The sequence below is a fragment of the Budorcas taxicolor genome, chromosome 20 (genome assembly GCF_023091745.1).
Source record: "Budorcas taxicolor isolate Tak-1 chromosome 20, Takin1.1, whole genome shotgun sequence".
NCBI lineage: Eukaryota > Metazoa > Chordata > Mammalia > Artiodactyla > Bovidae > Budorcas > Budorcas taxicolor.
In genome coordinates, this window is record NC_068929.1 from 45621018 (window position 1) to 45631720 (window position 10703).

The following is a 10703-nucleotide window of genomic DNA, read 5'->3' on the forward strand; positions in this document are numbered from 1 at the left end:
CCCAGCAGACCCCAGGGCCAATTACAAAGTCAGATCCAGCAGAAGAAAGGCTCTGACATGAAAAACACTGCATGATTCTAAGGAATATGTGTTCAAATGGATTCTAAGGGCGTTATACCAGGTAGGGATTGAACATGTATGTATTTATCAGATACTCTTGGTTTTGTTTACTTGGTTGCTCAACTCAAAACTTGCCTCAGTAGTGGTGCATGTTGAATGAAGCTGAGAGGCCAGAGATTCACTGGTATAATATAGTAGAAGGAATCCAAACGTTGAGGCGGGTAGGAAGTTAAAGTGGACTTATCTTTTGTTACTGACCATCCACCTTAACTAGAGAGTATTCTGGGCACCTCCAAGTGCATCCAGAGAACACTCCTTTCATTTATATATTAAGAAAATATACCAGCAGCCTTGCAAAGTGCCAAAGAGTTGCTTTCTGCCGGCTGGTGATGAATATGGTGATGTTACCATTGAAATAGGCTCCTTAGTTGCCATAATGACTACAGGTTGCCAGGACGGCAGAGGCAATGCTCACCATGAGACCTTAAGAGGAAAGACGGGCACTATGTTAGAACATATAATTCAGCTACGATGGTCATCAAAGAGGGATGATCTGAAGAAATCTTTGGTTGTGGCTAATGGATGATCACTAATGACTGTCTTTGATGGTGGCTAATGGATTAGTACTGAAATAGTCTACTAAGCTTTTCTTTGATCTGTAGATCTGAAAGGCTTCAGATTTGGCAAGCAGAGTCACCCCATATAAAGATCAAGACACTAACCAAATTCTAAGACTTGAGGCAATTCCAAGACCTAGTAGGAATGTGAATGAAGAGAAGGGATGGAATCTTTGACAGCAGACCCTTTAGAGACCCCAACCTTTCCCAAGGGACTTGGAGCCATTTAGCAGAGTTATTATGTACAAGGAAAGAGAAACTGCACATTCTTTACAGTTTTGATGGTGGCCTACCTCTGAAACTACTGGTATGGTATTGCTTTTGGTTTACTTTGTTATAAGAATCTTCATTAACTGTTTCTATTACAAGGCTCACATTTCAGGAATCAGGGAGCTCATGTAGAAATAAAGTTCCTACTACAAACTTGGTAACTGAGTTGGAGTGAGCACACAGACAGTGGCTCTGAGCTGAAGATAATCCTGGGTTCAGACACCACAATGGGAGATATTGGAAGTCAAGGGGAAAACGGACTTTTGGTCAAGCCCACCTCTCAACAGCCCCAGTGGGAACACACATTATGGTTATTTTTTCAGTGGGAGTGGTAAAATTGAATTGTCCTGCAAGCTTATTAGGATTGGGGGGACTTTACTTGCCTGGAACTTCTTCAAAGCCTTACAGCCTAAGCAGAGAATTGGAGCATCATGTCCAAATATGGTATAGATTGTCTACAAAATCCGAAGAAATTCTTTGTATTCTTTTGGGAGGACCAGGCAGCAGCTTGTTGCAGATCAGTTCTATCAGATCTCTTTGCTCCCGGAAGACACTTACTCTTGATATAGATTTGCTTTCCTTAAATCCCATGATTCTGTCACTACTACCTTTCACAGGCTTACATTGCCATATTCACTGTCACAGCAAGACACCCAACTCTGAACAAAAAACTTTTCCAAAAAAATAAAAGCACTGCAGTGGGTGAATGCCCATGGGATTCTCTGATTTTTTTGTTTTACCATGTACCTTATTACCCTGAAGGATCTGGCCTTACAGAAGAGTGGACTGGCCTTTTGAAAACTCAGTTACAGCAACAGTTGGAAGATAACATTCTGAGACTAGGTTACTATCCCATATGATGCTCTGATCTAGTGAATAACATACGGTACAGTTTCTCCATAAACAGAATTCCCAGGGTAGAATGGCAGCTCTCATTATTACACCTAAATTTTACTTGTAAGTATTTTATTTCTCAGTCCCATGGATTTGGGCTTTCTTGGTTTAAAGATCTCATGATGCAAAGGAAAACTACCTCCACTAGGGGACATAACAATTGAGTGTTGAGACTGCCACCTGGTTACTGAGCTCTGTGTACCATTGGGCCAACCGGGGAAAAAAGTCACTTTTAGGATTCATCCTGTTTATCAAGGGGGAAATAAGGTTGGTGCTTTATAATAGGAGTTAAGAGGAGTCCGGTGACCCTCTTGAATGACACCTAGTACTGCTATATAGGGTGGTAAAAGTTAAGGCAAGAGTGGAACAATTCTATGGTAGACTGAGATATAGTCACCAAAATACATTTCCCTTTTCCTTGTTGGCACATGGATCGAATATAATTCCCGGCCTACTTTGCAGCTAGATGTGAGCATGACACTGCGGTCTGTCAATAGACTGTGAGGGAAGCATTATATGCTACTTGCAGGCCTAGCGTATAGTATAGAAGGAGCTAGTGTATCAGAAGGTCACCATCATCAGACTGGAGACAACCTCTTTGGGTTTTATTGAAAAAGGAATAAACATCTCCTGGATTAGACCACTGAAAATTCCAAGTTCATCTCTTATAGCAATTGGCATTACCAAACTACTTACTACTACCGCTAAATCGCTTCAGTCGTGTTCGACTCTATGTGACCCCATAGACAGCAGCCCACCAGGCTCCCCTGTCCCTGGGATTCTCCAGGCAAGAGCACTGGAGTGGGTTGCCATTTCCTTCTCCAATGCATGAAAGATAAAAGTGAAAGTGAAGTCACTCAGTCGTGTCCGACTCTTAGCGACCCCATGGACTGCAGCCCACCAGGCTCCTCCGTCCATGGATTTTCCCAGGCAAGAGTACTGGAGTGGGGTGCCATTGCCTTCTTCGACCAAACTGCTTACAAGCCGCTTAAAAGCTTAATTTTCCCTTGAGTCAATGGCATACTTCAGAAGAGAGCCTGCCCCTGGGCCTTTATGTCTGTATTCTATCCAAGAGGGGTGCTTTCTGGATGAGGGGAACCAAACAGCAAGAGACCACAAGGAAATCCAAGAACAAACGCTGGAAGAGGTTGGGCTGAAGTGGATCTCTCACCTTAGGAAATTGTGCACTTAAGGGACCCTTGCTGGATGTCAGAAAAACTCATCTTTGGTTCATACATGAGAACTTTATTTTGAGTGCCTGCCATACAATGTTGAAGTTCAAGGGACACCATGACCACTAAGGCAAGGGACACTTGCTTTGTGCATCTTTCTCTGATCTGCACCCTGTGGTGAGTATTGATGACTGAAAGGTTGGTGGGAAGGAGCTGGAGGCAAACAACCTGTCTCCAAAGGAGTTTATGGAGCTGCAGGCTGACTGAGGTCGAGGAAGTGATACAGGTTTAGCTCAGATCTGACACTGGAACTTCCAATTGGACAGGACTAGAGTGGACTATGGGCTTCCTAGGTGGAGCTAGTGGTAGAGAACCCATCTGTCAATGCAGGTAGATGTAAGAGACATGGGTTCGATCCCTGGGTTGGGAAGAGCCCCTGGAGGGAGGCATGGCAACCCATTCCAGTATTCTTCCTGGAGAATTCCATGGACAGAGGAGCCTGGTGGGCTGTGGGTTCATAGGGTTGCTAAGAGTCAGACACGACTGAAATGACTTAGCAAACACGCATGCAGAGTGGACAATAAAAATAACAAAGCAACCAGAAAGGTATGGAATTTGCCCAAGATAAATAGAAGGGGAAGGGAGATTGGAAAGAGCATGAAAGAATGTGGCAATTGAAGAAAAAGGAGACTCTATTAAACACAACTTAGACTAAGTTTCACTATAATCACACGCTCTCTACTCTTCACTGTGTTGCCAGATGAACATGGAGAAAAGTCCGAATGAATCCTACCACTATGCTTTCTAATTGTGGGAGAAACCAACTCATATTAATAAAAATTGCTCTATTTCTTCTTGGCACTTGGTGGGCTGTCTGAGAAGACGGAGATTTTTGTAAGAGAGGATGGAGTTCTTAACGGAGCTGCTGCTGTTGAGATAGAAGGTGATGAAGTCATTTATTCAGCATCATATTTTCTGCTTCAAGAATGACCTAAGTAATCTGGCTAAGTGTCCCACAACGCTTTGTCTCTAAGTGATGGTCAACCTCTGGTGTTGATGGTAGTGGAAGTATTCCCTCACTGCCCTCTGTGAACCACTGCATCTGGTCTGGCACACTGTGGTTGCTTCTACTTCTTTCCCACAAATTGAAGAAAAAAATGCACAAAATCAGCATTTCCTAAAGCGTGTTCCACAGGAATGTAGTTCAGTGGGATATTTTCAGATGCTAAAGAGGAGAAAAAACTCTTCAATCAAATAACATGGGTAAATTTGGGTAAACAAAGGGGACAAGGTTTTTCTTTACCACAGAAGATCTCACAGCCTTTATCATGTTAATGTGTGTGGTGGAGTTCATGATAGAGACACAGAGAGCAGAATTTCACAGACTCTTGAGTGCATGGACCCTCTTTTCCCCGAGACTGTCTGAGGACTGACTGTTCATCAGCCCATACTTTGAGACCTGCTGGTTCAATACATTTCCCCTTGTGCAGAAAATTTCATAAGTAATGAATGGATGTGAATAAAAAGAGAAACAGTGAAATCCTATTCATTTATCGAAAGATCATTTGAAGAATTGTCTGTGTTAACATTAAGTGCTTTTTCCCCCTGGACTAGAGAAAGGGAAGACTATTCCTTGATGAAGTGGAGGCCAGTGAAACACAAATGCATGTTTCATCCCAACACCAGAGAAAAATGAATTCCTCTGGGAACTTTCTAATATATAATTGTCGTGCAAGTGAGTTTTAAAATGAATACTATGCTTTCGCTTTGTCAGATTTTTCACTTTTCATCACATGCATCACCTTTAAACTGCCCAGGTGGATAAGAGAAGCAGTCCTTGCAAGTCACATATTTTGGTTCTAATCAAGGCAGACTCTAAATTCACCTTGTTTCTAAAGTTGGGTTTATTAACTGTTCATTTATAAATGTTTGTTTCCATGTACTTCCAGGAATTCTCCTTTTTACCATTTCACATCTTTATGTCAATGATTTCTAATGAGCTAAATTTTATTTTTTTTAATTCATAACATAAATTGAGAAATAATCTCCCACTGAAACAGTATGGATTAGAAAGATGGATTTGGTAATCAGCTAAAGGATGTGAGCAATAAGTAAATCAATTCTCATTATTCATCAAATAAAAAAGTCTGAACTTGGAGGCAGAAAACTAAGTTTCTGTTTCCTCTGTGTTTCTAATAAGTTCTGTGGCCATTGGCAAGTTTCTCTACTTCTTTTAGGCCTCAGTTTCTTGAACTGTAAAATGAAAGGGCTGGAGATGATATCCTCTAGGGACCTCTGAAGCTATAAAATTCTCTGATTCTCATACTGTTATTTTTCCTAAATTTCCACATTTAGTAGATTTCAATATGTATCTGTCATTGGGATGCCCTGCAGGGGAATAGTTATGATTTCTAGAACCACACGTCCATGATACACTGAAGTAGATGACTTAACTGGCAATATCATACCCGTTATAAAGGATGAATGAATCATCATTGTTCTTTTAGTCATCAGCCAAATTTGTGCTTGGATGTTTGGCTACTTAAGCATGTATTCTTTCCCTTAAATGTATATAGAGAAATAAATGTATGACTCCAAATTCAGATTAACATTTAACTGCTAAATATCCTAAAATATGATTAAGTACAAAATTAGGAAAAAGTTAATATAGCATAGAGAAGAGGCAAATATTTCTAGAGTTGCGCTATCCAATAATGAGCCACCAGCTCTCTGTGTCTACTCAGCATTTGAGATGTTGCTAGTCTGAAATTAAATTTTGGTAAAGCTTTTGAAAACTTGGTTCCAAATAAAAAGAGTAAAATATATTATCAGCAATTTTAATATATTGATTTCTTGTTAAAAATAATAATATGTTCCAGCTGAGCTATTTCAAATCCTAAAAGATGATGCTGTTAAAGTGCTGCACTCAACATGTCAGCAAAATTGGAAAACTCAGCAATGGCCACAGGACTGGAAAAGGTTAGCTTTCATTCCAGTCCCAAAGAAGGGCAATGCCAAATAATGCTCAAACTACCGTACAATTACACTCATTTCACATGCTAGTAACGTTATGCTTAAAATCATTCAGCAGCTTGTGAACTGAGAAATTCCATATGTACAAGCTGGGTGTAGAAAAGGCAGAGGAACCAGAGATTAAACTGCTAACATTCACTGGATCATAGAGAAAGCAAGGGAATGCCAGAAAAACTTCTGCTTCATCGACTATGCTAAAACCTCTGCCTGTGTGGATCACAACAAACTGTAGAAAATTCTTAAAGAGATGGGAATACCAGACCACCTTACTTGTCTCCTGAGAAACTTGTATATGCATCAAGAAGCAACATTTAGAGCTGGACTGGTTCCAAATCGGGAAAGGAGTACGTCAAGGCTGTGTATAGTCACCTTGCTTAACTTATATGCAGGGTACATTACATGAAATGCCAGACTGAATGAATCATAAGATAGAATTAAGATTTCTGGGAGAAATATCAACAGCCTCAGATATGCAGATGATACCATCTAATGGCAGAAAGTGACGAGGAATTAAAGAGCTTCTTGATGACAGTGAAAGAGGAGGGTGAAAAAGCTGGCTTAAAACTCAACATTCAAAAAATGAAGATCATGGCTTCTGGGTCCATCAATTTATGGCAAATGAAATGGGAAAAAATGGAAGCAGTGACAGATTTTATTTTCTTGGGCTCCCAAATTACTGAGGACGATGACTGCAGCCATGAAATTAAAAGATGCTTGCTCCTTGGAAGGAAAGCTATGACAAACCTAGACAGCATATTAAAAAGCAGAGACATCATTTTGCCAACGAAGGTACATATATTCAAAGTTATGATTTTTTCAGTAGTTATGTACTGATGTGAGAGTTGGACCATAAACAAGGCTGAGAACTGAAGAATTGATGCTTTCAAACTGGTGCTGGAGAAATCTCTTGAGAGTCCTTTGGACAGCAAGGAGATCAAACCAGTTAATCCTAAAGGAAATCACCCCTGAATATTCACTGGAAGGACTTACGCTGAGGGTGAAGCTCCAATACTTTGGTCACCTGATGCAAAGAGCTGACTCATTGGAAAAAATCCTGATGCGGGGAACAATTGAAGGCAAAAGGAGAACGGTGTGGCAGAGAATGAGATGTTTATATAGTATCACAGAGTCGATGGACATGAATCTGTGCAAACTCTGGGGGACAGTGAAGGAAGGGGAGCCTAGTGTGCTGCAGCCCATGGGGTTGCAAAGAGTCAGACGTGACTTAGTGACTGAACAAAAGCAACGATACTTTTTTTTTAGGTGTCCCTTTTAAAAATCCCTGTCTTTATTTTTTAATTGAAATATAATTGCTTTACAATATTGTCTTAGCTTCTGTTGTACAATGAAGTGAATCAACTACATGTATACATACCTCCCCTCCCTCTAGGAATTTCCCTCCCACCCCACACCTACCCCACCCATCTAGATCATTTTGGATATATTAGGTTACATAAAATGTATTGTTAAAATTAATTTTGTTTCTCTTTACTTTTTACATATAGCTATTAGAAAATCTAAAATTACATGTTTGGCTCTTTTTATATTTCTAGAGGACAGCACTACTGTTCTAATGGATTCTGTCATGTTAATGAACACTTTAGATATCAACACTGAATTCTATTTTATCCCCATAGGAAGATTAATCAATGTAAGTAGCTTCAACCTTTTAAGAAGGCTCTGTTCTAAATTTTAATGTTGCTTCTCTGTCCGTTTTCCTGACATCAAAACAATATAATGGTTTATTTTCCTTTAAAGCTTAAATATTATGATAAAGCAATGAAAATAGAATAAAATACTATTGAAATAATGTTAATTAAACAAAATAAAAGAATAAATCTTCTTGATTGTTTGTTCCAATTATTCATACTTGAGTTTATTTTGCTCAGTGTTAGTTGCTCAGTTGTGCTCAACTCTTTGCAGCCTCATGGACTGTGTAGCTAGCTCGCCAGGCTTCTCTGTCCATGGCAGTCTCCAAGCAAGAATACCAGAGTAGGTTACCATTCCTTTCTCCAAGGATCTTCTTTTTTTAAAAAATATAAATTTATTTATTTTAATTGGAGGTTAATTACTTTACAATATTGTATTGGTTTTGCCATAAATCAACATAAATCCGCTACAGGGATACACATGTTCCCTATCCTGAATCCTCCTCCCTCCTCCCTCCCTGTACCATCTCAATGGGTCATCCCAGTGCACCAGCCCTGAGCATCCAGTATCATGTATCGAACCTGGATTGGCCATTTGTTTCATATATGATATTATACATGTTTCAATGCCATTCTCCCAAATCATCCACCCTCTCCCTCTCCCACAGAGTCCAGAAGACTGTTCTATACATCTGTGTCTCTTTTGCTGTCTCACATACAGGGTTATCATTACCATCTTTCTAAATTCCATATATATGTGTTAGTAAACTGTATTTGTGTTTTTCTTTTTGGCTTACTTCACTCTGTATAATAGGCTCCAGTTTCATCCACCTCATCAGAACGGATTCAAATGTATTCTTTTTAACGGCTGAGTAATACTCCATTGTGTATATGTACCACAGCTTTCTTATCCATTCATCTCCTGATGGACATCTAGGTTGCTTCCATGTCCTGGCTATTATAAACAGTATTGTGATGAACATTGGGGTACACGTGTCTCTTTCAATTCTGGTTCTCGGTGTGTATGGCCAGCAGTGGGATTGCTGGGTCATATGGCAGTTCTAGTTCTAGTTCCAGTTTTTTAAGGAATCTCCACACTGTTCTCCATAGTGGCTGTACTAGTTTGCATTCCCACCAACAGTGTAAGAGGGTTCCCTTTTCTTCACACCCTTTCCAGCATTTATTGCTTGTAGACTTTTGGATCGCAGCCATTCTGACTGGTGTGAAGTGGTACCTCGTTGTGGTCTTGATTTGCATTTCTCTGATAATGAGTGATGTTGAGCATCTTTTCATGTGTTTGTTAGCCATCTGTATGTCTTCTTTGGAGAAATGTCTATTTAGTTCTTTGGCCCATTTTTTGATTGGGTCATTTATTTTTCTGGAATTGAGCTGCAGGAGTTGCTTGTATATTTTTGAGATTAGTTGTTTGTCAGTTACTTCATTTGCTACTATTTTCTTCCATTCTGAAGGCTGTCTTTTCACCTTGCTTAGAGTTTCCTTTGTTATGCAGAAGCTTTTAAGTTTAATTAGGTCTCATTTGTTTATTTTTGCCTTTTTCCCTGATATTCTGGGAGGTGGGTCATAGAGGATCCTGCTGTGATTTATGTCGGAGAGTGTTTTGCCTATGTTCTCCTCTAGGAGTTTTATAGAAAACCCTAAAGACTCCACCAGAAAATTACTAGAGCTAATCAATGAATATAGTAAAGTTGCAGGATATAAAATCAACACACAGATATCCCTTGCATTCCTATACACTAATAATGAGAAAATAGAAAGAGAAATTAAGGAAGCAATTCCATTCACCATTGCAACGAATAGAATAAAATACTTAGGAATATATCTCCCTAAAACTATAAAACACTAGTGAAAGAAATCAAAGAGGACACTAATAGATGGAGAAATATACCATGTTCATGGATCGGAAGACTCAATATAGTCAAAATGAGTATACTACCCAAAGCATTCTACAGATTCAATGCAACCCCTATCAAGGTATTTTTCAGAGCTAGAACAAATAAGTTCACAATTTGTATGGAAATACAAAAAGCCTCGAATAGTGAAAGCAATCTTGAGAAAGAAGAATGGAACTGGAGGAATCAACCTGCCTGACTTCAGGCTCTACTACAAAGCCACAGTCATCAAGACAGTATGGTACTGGCACAAAGACAGAAAATATAGATCAATGGAACAAAATAGAAAGCCCAGAGATAAATTCACACACCTTTGGACACCTTATCTTTGACAAAGGAGGCAAGAATATACAATGGATTAAAGACAATCTCTTTAACAAGTGGTGCTGGGAAAACTGATCAACCACTTGTAAAGAACACTTTCTAACACCATATACAAAAATAAACTCAAAATGGATTAAAGATCTAAATGTAAGACCAGAAACTATAAAACTCCTAGAGGAGAACATAGGCAAAACACTCTCTGACATAAATCCAAGGATCTTCTTAACCCAGGGATCAAACTTGGGTCTCCTGCAGTGCAGGCAGGTTAGTTACCATCTGAGCCACCATGGAAGCCTGACCAAAGGAGAAAAATAAGGAGATGGAAACCTTCAAGTGGCCCTTCAGAAGACTTTGGCACATTTAGATTTGAATCTTTCTTGTCTATTAACACTTCAAACTTAGGGTTTTCCTTCTGTTTAAGACATGTGATTCTTTCACACTTTCTTACTTATTGCCAGGATTACAGTAATTGTTTTTCCAGCAACAGTGAAAACAAAAGGGAAAGAGAGGAAGAATCAAGAACTTCTTCCTATCTACTTTCTTTCTCTCTTTTTTTTCCCCTTTCTCCTTTCAAGGGGACAAGTGAACCAAGAGAGATTGCTTTAGAGTTGGAGGAAATTAGAATAGCTTTGGGGTGTGAGGGTGTGGGGATAGAAAGGGAGTGAAGGCCATTTCTATGCATGGTCTTTCTTTCTTTGAAGTGCTTGGCAATGGTGCCTTTCTGTTCTCAGCCTGAGATATTTCTCCAATAGAAATATAATTTTCCTATATGAT